Source organism: Sapajus apella, unplaced genomic scaffold (assembly GCF_009761245.1).
Source record: "Sapajus apella isolate SASKATOON/1434 unplaced genomic scaffold, GSC_monkey_1.0 scaffold29, whole genome shotgun sequence".
NCBI lineage: Eukaryota > Metazoa > Chordata > Mammalia > Primates > Cebidae > Sapajus > Sapajus apella.
The window spans coordinates 20,147,995-20,159,253 of NW_022436969.1; positions in this window are offsets into that span (position 1 = coordinate 20,147,995).

An 11,259-nucleotide genomic window follows, 5' to 3' on the forward strand; every position below is an offset into this window, starting at 1 on the left:
AACAAGGGATGTGAAGGACCTCTTCAAGGAAAACTATAAACCACTGTTCAAGGAAATAAGAGAGAACACAAACAGATGGAAAAACATTCCATGCTCATGGTTAGGAAGAACCAATGTTGTGAAAATGGCCATACGGCCCAAAGTAATTTATACATTCAATGCTATCCCCATCAAACTGCCATTGACTTTCTTCACAGAATTGGAAAAAAAAAAAACCCAAAAAACCTTAAATTTCATACGGATCCAAAAAGAACCCACATAGCCAAGATAATCCTAAGCAAAAAAAAAAAAAAAAGAGAAATGCAAATCAAAACCACATTGAGATACTGTCTAATGCCAGTTAGAACGGTGATCATTTAAAAAAAAATCAGGAGACAACAGATGCTGGAAAGGATGTGGAGAAATAGGAATGCTTCTACACTATTGGTGGAGGACAGTGTGGTGATTCCTCAAGGATCTAGAAATAGAAATACTATTTTACCCAGCAATCCCATTACTGGGTATATACCCAAAGGATTATAAATCATTCTACTATAAAGACACATGCACACATATGTTTATTGTGGTATTGTTCACAACAGCAAAGACTTGGAACCAACCCAAATACCCATCAATGACAGACAGAATAAAGAAAATGTGGCACGTATACACCATGGAATACTATGCAGATATAAGAAAGGATGAGTTCATGTCCTTTTCAGGGACATGGATAAAGCTGGAAACCATCATTCTTAGCAAACTGACACAGAACGAAAAACCAAACACTGCATATTCTCACTCATAAGTGGGTGTTGAACAATGAGACACAGGGAGGGGAACATCACACACTGGGGCCAGTTGGGGGGTGAGCTAGGGTAGGGACAGCAAGGGGTGAGGTGATAGGGGAGGGATAGCATTAGGAGAAATACCTAACATAGACAACGGGGTGATGGATGCAGCAAACCACCACAGCACATGTATACCTATGTAACAAACCTGCACATTCTGCACATGTACCCCAGAACTTAAAGTATAATAATAATATTTTAAAAAGAGAGACAAGATGCTTACCTAAAAAAAAAAAAAATTGTTGGGCCTGGTGGCACATACCTGTAGTCCCAGCTACTCAGGAGGCTACAGTAGGAGGATCACTTGAGCACAGGAATTTGAGGTTACAGTGAGCCATGATCATGCCTGTGAATGGCCACTACACTCCAGCCTGGGTTGGACCCTCTCTCTAAAAAAATAAAAATAAAAATGAGGCTTAGTGCAGTGGTTCATGCCTGCAATCCCACCACTTTCGGAGGCCTAGGTGGGAGGATCTCATGAGCCCAGGAGTTTGAGACCAGTCTGGGAAACATTTCGAGACTCTGTCTCACAAAAAATTTTCTAAACATTAGTTGTGCATGTTGGCATGCACCTGAAGTCCCAGCTACTCAGGAGGGTGAGGCAGGTGAATTGCTTGAACCTAGGAGTTCAAGGCCTCCATGAGCTATGACTGCAGCACTGCACGCCAGCCTAATGACACAGGTGAGATCCTGTTTCAATTTTTTAAAAAAGAAAAAGAAAGAAAAGAAAGAAAACGTGACATATATACACAATGGAATACTATTCAGACATAAACAAGAATTAAATCCTGTCATTTGCAATAACTTGGAGGAACCTGGACAACATTATGTAAGTGAAATAAACTAGGTCTAGAAAGGCAAATCCCACATGATCATATCATACATGGAATCTAAATAGTTGATTTCATAAAAGTAGAGACTAGAGCTACCAGGGGTGGTGGCTCATGCCTGTAATCTCAGCACTTCAGGAGGCCAAGGTGGGTGGATTACCTGAGGTCAGGAGTTCCAGACCAGCCAGGCCAACATGGTGAAATCCTGTCTTTACTAAAAATACAAAAATTAGCAGGCGTGGTGGCATGAACCTGTAGTCCCAGCTACTCGGAAGGCTGAGGCAGGAGAATCACTGGAACTTGGGAGGCAGAGATTGTAGTGAGCCCAGATCATGCCACTACACTCCAGCCTGGGTGACAAAACAAGATTCCATCTCAAAAAAAATAAATAAATAAAAATAAGAGACTAGAATAGTAGTTACCAGATGATGAGTATTTAGGTGGATGGAAGGGATAGGGAGATGTTGGTCAAAGGATATATAATTACAGTTAAGTAGGCGGAATAAGGGCAAGAAATCCGGTGTGACTATAGTTAATGATGATACGTTGTATTCTTTAAAAATGCAAAGATGGTGAATATTAAGTAGTCTCACCACAAAAATGATAGCTATGTGAGGTAGTTCATGCATTCACTAATTAGCTACATTTATTCCACAATGTATATATACTTCAAAACACCTTGTTTTACATGATAAATACATACACTTTGATCTGTGGGGAAAAAAAAAGCAAATAGGTGTTCAAACAAAAACTTGTAAATGAGCATTCACAGCACACTACTATTCACAACTGCCAAAAGGTGGAAGGTTGCTAATTCAAATGTCCATGAACTGATGACTGGATAAATAAAATGTAATATATATAAACATTGGAATATTATTCAGCTACTAAAAGGCATGTAATTTTTGATAAATGCTACAACATGGAGGAATCTTGAAAACATTGTGCTAAGTGAAGAAACCAGACAAAAAAAGCCTCATATTAAATGATTCCATTTATATGAAAGGTCGACAAAAGGCAAGTCCCTAGAGACAGAGAGATTAGTGGTTGCCAAGGAATGGGGGAGGAGTAATGAATTGGGAATGACTGTTTAATGGGTACTGAGTTTCCTTTTGGGGTGATAAATCTGTCCTGGAATTTGATAGCGATGATGGTTGCTTAACATTGTGGCTATTTTAAAGTGAACCACTAAATTGCCACTGAATTGTATACTCTTAAATGGCTAGAATGGTAAATTTCATGATATGTAAACTTTACCATGCACACACAATAAGCATTAAGTCCACTGGGTAATTGGAAGATCCCTCTTGTAGACAGTGATGTGGCTCTGCCATCAGGGACTGTGGTTGCCCTGGTGATCTATTGCAAGAAACTCAGGTCTCCTCCTAGCCAAGCATCCTTCCATCACTACCCCTCCTTCATCACCACTCCAATGTCTCCTTCCCCTCTGTCCCTTCAGGTTTGACCTCCCCTTCAGATCAAGCATAAGTCTCGAGGAAGCCTTCCTAATTATTCAAGCTTCATTGATTTCTGTTTTTCCTGATCTCTTAAAGTACCTATTAAGGGCTCTTGACTCTGTCTATGCAGTCTTCTTTTTTAACAAATTGTTTCATTTCCACCTCTTGACTACTGCTATCATCTTGGCTAACACAGGGAAGACCACAACTCCTAGTCTGTGTGGATCTTCCAAGAACCTCAGCAATCCCTGCATACAGTGACATGGCATGTAAATGACACAATTCCTGCTCTAGGAAGCATCTCAAATTAGCTGAAAAAACAAAACATATATACACTAGTAGTGAAAGGCCAGTGCAAATACATGTTTAGGAGCTCAGAGGTTGTTGGTGACTTCAGCTGGGAGGGCCCTTCATTTAATTGATTCATTCAGTAACCATGGATTGAGCACTTGCTATGTTCCAGGCACTGTGTCAGCTCACAGAAGATGATATTTGATCTTTGAATAGGGTTTAAAGAGTGTGTAGAATTTGTGTTGCCAGAAAAAAAGTAAGACTCCTGTCCCAAGCAAAAAGAAGAATGTGAAGAAATGTAAGAGTGGAAAAGCATGAATGTGTAAATAGACCAGCTTGGCCAATGGAGTATAATTGTGTAACATCCAAAAGAATGATGCAGAACTACCTAGACTGGTGTAGAAAGATGTCTTACATATCTACAGGCATATCTTGTTTTACTGAGCTTTTCTTTATTGCACTTTGCAGGTATTATGCTTGTTACAAATTGAAGGTTTGTGGCAACCCTGTGTCAAGAAGTCTATTAGTGCCATTTTTCCAAAAGCATGTGCCCCCTTTGTGTCTCTAGGTCACATTTTGACAATGCCTGCAATATTTCAAACTTTTTTGGTATTATTTATCTGTTAGGGTGACCTATGATCAGTGACCTTTGATGTTGTAATTGTTTTTGGGTACCATGCACACACCCATATAAGATGGTGAACTTGATTCATAAATATTGTGTGTTTGATTGCTTTACAGACTGGCCTTTCCCCATCTCTCTCTCTCTCCTTGGGGCTTGCTATTTCCTGAGACATGATAATAATGAAATTAGCTCTGTTAATAACCCTACAATTGCCTGTAAGTGTTAAAGTAAAAGTAAGAATTGCATGTCTCTCACATTAATTCAAAAGCTAGAAATTATTAAGCTTAGTGAGAAATATTGTAAGCTGAGATAGTCTGAAAACTTGGCCTCTTGCAGCAAATAGCCCAGTTATGAGTGCAAAGGAAAAGTTATTGAAGGACATTAAAAGTGCTACTCCAGTAAAGACACAAACAATAAGAAAGCAAAGTAGTCTTATTACTAATATGGAAAAAATTTGAGTGGCCTGGATAGAAGATTAAACCACCCACAGCATTTCCTTAAGTCAAAGCCTAATCCAGAGCAAAGCCCTAACTCTCTTTAATTCTGTGAAGGCTGAGAGAGGTGAGGAAGCTACAGAAGAAAAGTTTGATGCTGGCAGAGGTTGGTTCATGAGGTTCAAAGAAAAAAGCTGTCTCCATAACATAAAAGTGCAAGGTGAAACAGCAAGTGCTGATGCAGAAGCTGCAACAAGTTATTCAAAAGACCTAGCTAAGATCATTGATGAAGGTTGCTACTCTAAACAGATTTTCAATGTAGATAAAACAGTCCTCTATTGGAAAAAGATGCCATCTAAGAGTAGCTAGGAATAGAAGTCAATGCCTGGCTTCAGAACTTCAAAGGGCAAGCTGACTCTCTTATTAGGGGATTGCAGCTGGTGACTTTAAGTTGAAGCCAACGCTCATTTACCATTCCAGAAATTCTAGGGTCCTTAAGAATTATGCTAAATTTAGCCCAGGCATAGTGGCTCACACCTGTAATCCTAACACTTTGGGAGGCCAAGGTAGGAGGATCACCTAAGGGCAGGACTTCAAGACCAGTTTGAGTAATATAGCGAGACCATATCTCTGCAAAAAATTAAAAAATTAACCAGGGATGGTGGCATGTTCCTGTTGTCCTAGCAACTCAGGAGGTTGAGGAGAAAGAATTGCCTGAGACCAGGAATTGGATGCTGCAGTGAACCAAGATTGTGCACTACTATACTCTAGCCTGGGTGACAGAGAGAGACCCTACCTCTAAAAAAATTAAAATTAAAAAAAAGAATTAGGCTAAATGTAGTCTGCTGTGCTCTAACAATGGAACAACAACAAAGCCTAGATGACAGCACATATTTGCTTACAGCATAGTTTACTGATTTTTTTTTTTTTTTTTTTAGACGGGGTCTCACTCTGTCACAGGCTGGAGTGCAGTGGCACAGTCTCCACCTCCCGGGTTCAAGCAATTCTCCTGCCTCAGCCTCCCGAGTAGCTGTGACTACAAGCACATGCCACCACGCCCAGCTAATTTTTTGTATTTTTAGTAGAGACAGGGTTTTACCATGTTGGCCAGGATGGTCTCAATCTCTTGACCCTGTGATCTGCCCACCTCAGCCTCCCAAAGTGCTGGGATTACAGGCATGAGCACTGCCCAGCCAGTTTACTGAATATTTTAAGCCCATTGATAAGACCTACTGCTCAGAAAAAAGGAGTACTTTCAAAATATTACTGATTATTGACAATGCACCTGGTCATCCAAGAGTTCTGATGTAGATATACAAGGAGATTAATGTTTTCATGCCTGCTAATATGCTATCTATTCTGAAGCCCATGGATCAAGGAGTCATTTCAACTTTCAAGTCATTATTTCAGAAATACGTTTAGTAAGGCTATCGCTATCATGCACAGTGATTCCTCAGGTGGGTGTGGACAAACTAAAATGACAACCTGGAAAGGATTCACCATTCTAGATGCCATTAAAAACATTCGTAACTCATGGGAGGAGATTAAAATATCAACATTAACAGGAGTTTGGAAGAAGTTGAGTACAATCCTCATGGATGACTTTGAGAGGCTCAAGACTTCAGTGCAGATAAGGTGGAAATGGCAAAAAGACAAGAATTATAAGTGAAACTTGAAGAAATGGAGCCTGCAATCTCATGATCAAACTTAAACAGATAACAAGTTGCTTCTTATGGATGAGCAAAGAAAGTCGTTTCTTGAAATGGAATCTACCCCTGGTGAAGATGCTGAGATTATTGAAATGACAACAAAGGATTTAGAATACTGTATAAACTTAGTTGATAAAACAGCAGCAGAGTTTGAGAGGATTGACTCTAGTTTTCGAAGAAGTTCTTTTGTGAGTAAAATGCTATAGAATAGCATTGCTTGCTACAGAGAAATCTTTCATGAAAGGAAGAGTCATTCAATGTAGTAAACTTCATTGTTTTATTTTATTTATTTATTTATTTTTTGAGATGGAGTCCCCCACTGTCACCCATGCTAGAGTACAATGGTGCAATCTTGGCTCACTGCAAAGTCCGCCTCCCAGGTTCATGCAATTCATCTGCCTCAGCCTCCCAAGTAGCAGGGATTACACGTGAACACCACCACACCTGGCTAATTTTTTGTATTTTTAGTAGAGATAGGCGTTTACCGTGTTGGCCAGCCAGGTCTCGAACTCCTGACCTCGTGATCCACCCACCTCGGCCTCCTCAGATTATAGGCTTGAGTCACCATGCCTGGCTCATTGTTTTATTTTAAGAAATTGCCATGGCCACCCCAACCTTCAGCAACCACCACCTGAATCAGTCAGCAGCCATCAAGACAGAAGCAAGAACCTCCACCAGCAAAAAGAAGGCTCAGATAAGTATATTTTAATTAAGGCATGTACGTTTGTTAACATAATGCTATTGTACACTTAATATACTCTTGTGTAAACATAACTTTTATAGGCACCGGGACACTGAAAAATTCATGTGACTCGCTTTATTGCAATATTCGCTTTATTGCAAGTGGTCTGGAACTAAACCCACAATATCCCCAAAATATGCCCATATTAAGTGGAAAAAAACAAATTGGAGTGTAGTGTGCTTAAGATAATTTCTCTTTTTTTCTTTTTGCAAATACATCTTGGGTATGTAACTAAAAAAAAAAAAAAAAACAGGATATACCTGAAACTCTTGCTGGGAGCAATATCTAGGGGATGTGATAGGAATGGGTTCTCATTATGAAGTTCTATAATTTTTGGATTTTTCTCAGCCAAGCATATATTGCTTCTGTAATGGGGAGGGCTAAAATGAAAATTAGTAAATATGTTAAATACATAAGCTACAGAGTTTGGACCAAATTTGGTAGCCAACAATGAGCCAGGTATAAATTGGATTTTGTAAAGCCTTAGAGATTTTTAAGAACATTAGTAAATATCTCAATAGCTCTTGATAACCCTTTGCAAATATCTTTTGTTGAAAGAGCAGTATGGAGGGGGCTGCATGCTTTCTTTCCCAGGGTCTACCTGAGAATCCTACAGTCCCCCCGCCCCTGTACCTTACCTTTGCCTGGTGGATTAACAACTCCTTAATTGCAGAGGGAAGTACAGAGATTGCAGAATTCAAAACAAAACAAAACAAAGCCTCCTCTACACTCTTCCTGTTTTAAACAAGTAGAAATATAGGATTTTTTTTTCTATATTTTTTTCTTGTTTAAAACAGGAAGAGTGTAGAGGTCTTTGGAAGTAATTCCTTTTCTTTCCTCATTCTTTTGACTCCTTTGCAGTAATTCCCCTAACAAAGCAGGGAGGCAGGAGGGAGGAGAGCAGAGGAGAGGAGGAGGTTTCTCATATAGCCTTCCACCCCCAGCACATCTTCCCTCTCACAAGAACAGGCTGAGGGGTTGAGAAAGTGTAGCTCACTTCATTTCAAATCTGTAAAACCAAATCAGCTAACTCAGTTGACTCACTCAAGTGTAAAGAGATAAAAATGGGCATATGGATTCTAAAGCAGAATCCCAGCCTGCCACAGTCAGCTGATCACTCAGGGGAGACAGTGATTTTCCCATCTCTGCTGGGCTGTAGGGTCTCATGCTGGAAAGCCTCCCTTCCTAGACTCCTCACTCTGCCTCCTGCAGGTTAGGGCTGGGGCTTGCCCACCCACCTTACAGAACCAGCAAGGGGTGAGGAAGGAGACCCAGGCATCTAGGATCACCTCCCTCTTGACTTCCACATTGCATTTCAATAGAAAAGGCTAGCTGACTGGCACCTCCTAAATCACCTTCCTGTAAGATAGCAGGCATGGTAGGGGGGAATCTCTCCAGAAGACACTGTTTTTACTTAAATAAGATCAAACCCCCACCCACCTCCTCCATCCAGAGACCAGAAACCTTTCACATGTAATTCCTAAAACTGTAAACCCAAGACCCTTTCATATGTGATTTCTAAAGCTGTAAACCCAAGACCCTTTCACTTGTAATTTCTAAGGCTGTAAACCTAAGATCCTTTCATGCATTATATCTAGAGTGTAAGCCTATATAAAGGCAGAGCTTCTCTTTGTTAGGGGAGCTTGGCCATTTGGACAAAACATAAAGCCTTGCTCCCAGGCCGTAATACTAAAACCTCTTCTTCTTCTAGTTCAGTGTCCGAGAGGTCTGTTTCTCACAGCCGCTCCTGCTTCAGGGGGAAGCTTAGAAGTGGGAATACAAACCAATTAGGAGCAACCTCTTTTCATTTCTTGTTTTCTGCAGTGGATTAGCTGGTGTAAAGTGATGCCTAGAATTGACAGGGTATAATCCACCAGCCTTGAGAAGTGAGTTCTAGATCAGAAATTCACAAACTACAATTGTCCTTGTTATATCCCTATGGTAGGCAGAATAATGCTGCCCCACTAACCCCCAAAGACTTCTGTATCCTAACCTGTGAATATGCTTTCTTATATGGCAAAAGGGCCTCTGCAAATGCGTTTAAACCAGGCATCTTGAGACAGGGAGATTATCCTGGATTAAACAGGTGGGCTGTACGTAATCCCAAGGCATTGTAAAGAGGGAGGTGGGAGGGTCAGAGTCACAGCGGGAGTGTGACTGTGGTGGAAAAGTTAAGACAAAGAGTGAGAAAAAGAGGAGGGAGGTATTGATTTGAAGACGCTAAATCTGCTGGCCTTGAGATGGAGGGAGGGACTGCAAACCAAGGACTCCAGGTGGCCTCCAGAAGCTAGAAAGGCAAGGCAATGGGTTCTCTCCTAGATCCTCCAAAAGGAACACAGGCCTACTGACACCCTGATTTTAGAACTCCTGGCCTCCAGAACTGTAAAGTAATAAATTTGTTTTTATTTTATTTATTATATTTTGAGACAGGGTCTCACTCCCATGCCCAAGCTGCAGTGGTGTGATCAAAACTCCCTGCAGCCTCAAATCCCAAGCTCAAGTAATCTTCCCACCTCAGCCTACCAAGTAGCTGGGACCACTGATGTATGATACCACCACACCTGGCTAATTTTTATTTTTATTATTTTTATTTTATTTTTTATTTTTATTTTAGTAGAGTCAGAGTTGTGCCATGTTGCCCTGGCTAGGTTTGAGCTCCTGGGCTCAAGTCATCCTTCCGACTCAGCTTCCCAAAGTGCTGGGATTACAGGTGTGAGCCCCATGCCCAGCCAAATTTGTGTTGTTTTAAGCCACTAAACATGAGGTAATTTGTTAGAGCAGCAGTAGGAAAGGAATATACCCTTGCTGTGGCTGGCTAAGAGACTCTACCCACAGACACATCTATATCTGATTGAGGCACACACTGACACATCTGTATCTGATTGAGGGCTAGGAGTGAATCTTTTGACCTTTTCATCAAAACCTACTAAGAAGCTCTATCACATTGTTGTCAGACTCTCTCACTTGCAATGATTAGAAAGTCTTCTGGTAAAATAAAACAGCCACTGCAGTGACCCCATGGTTCCCAAATTCCCAAACGGCCAACCATTTGAGATCCAGAACCACTATTATTCACTATTATTTAATACGGAACCACCATATTCACCTGAGGGCTCAACTATCATTTGACCTTCCAGGTCCTGTCAAAGAGAATCTTTAATTTAAATGAAAAATAACTGTATTACTTCTCTTATTATCAAATGAATACAAGTAAAGACATCAGAAAATGCAGACAAGCAAAAAGAAAAAAACATTATTAACAAAAGATAATACTCTGTCTCACTGAGATAACCACTAACACCATCATTATCTTTCCAGCACTTTAAAAATAACTCTAGGCCAGGCTTGGTGGCTCTATCCTGTAATCCCAGCACTTTGGGAGTCCGAGGCAGGCAGATCACAAGGAGCTGGAGACCAGCCTGACCAACAAAGTAAAACCCTGTCTCTACTAAAAATACAAAAAATCAGCCAAGTGTAGTGGTGTGCGCCTGTAATCCCAGCTACTCAGGAGGCTGAAGCAGGAGAATCACATGAACCTGGGAGGCAGAGGTTGCAATGAGCCGATGTCATTCATTGCCCTCCCGCCTGGGCGACAGTGCAAGACTCTGTCTCAAAAACAACAACAACAACAAAAATCCCTATACACAATTTTAAAAATTAATTATTCAACAATTATACAGTACTTTTAAATTTTTTATATATCATGTATATCTTTCATTGCCGTAATATTCATTTGCAACATTAATTGTCACAGTGTGATCTGGGGACTGCTAGGGAGAGGGTCTAAAGACATTTTCAGGGGATTGTGAGCCCAAAATTATTTTAATTTTAATTCTAAGGCATTATTTGCCTTTTTCACTCTCATTTTCTCAGAAGTAAAGACTACATAATATAAGATACTGCAACCGTTTGAATACAGAAGCAGTAAAAACAGTGGCTTTCTTTCTTTTTCTTTTCTTTTTTTTCTTTTTTTTTTTTTTTGACGGAGTTTCGCTCTTGTTGTCCAGGTAAAAACAGTGCAATGGCGCGATCTCGGCTCACTGCAACTTTCGCCTCCCAGGTTCAAGCAATTCTCCTGCCTCAGCCTCCCAAGTAGCTGGGACTACAGGCGCACGCCACCATGCCCAGCTAATTTTTGTATTTTTAGTAGAAATGGAGTTTCACCATGTTGACCGGAATGGTCTCCATCTCCTGATCTCGTGATCCGCCCGCCTAGGCCTCCCAAAGTGCTGAGATTACAGGCGTGAGCCACCACGCCCGCCCCCTTCTTTGTTTTTCTTTTTTTAAATCCCAGTAATGATGAATTTGATTGCTAAACAGTGGCTTTCTATTAAGTTTGAAATT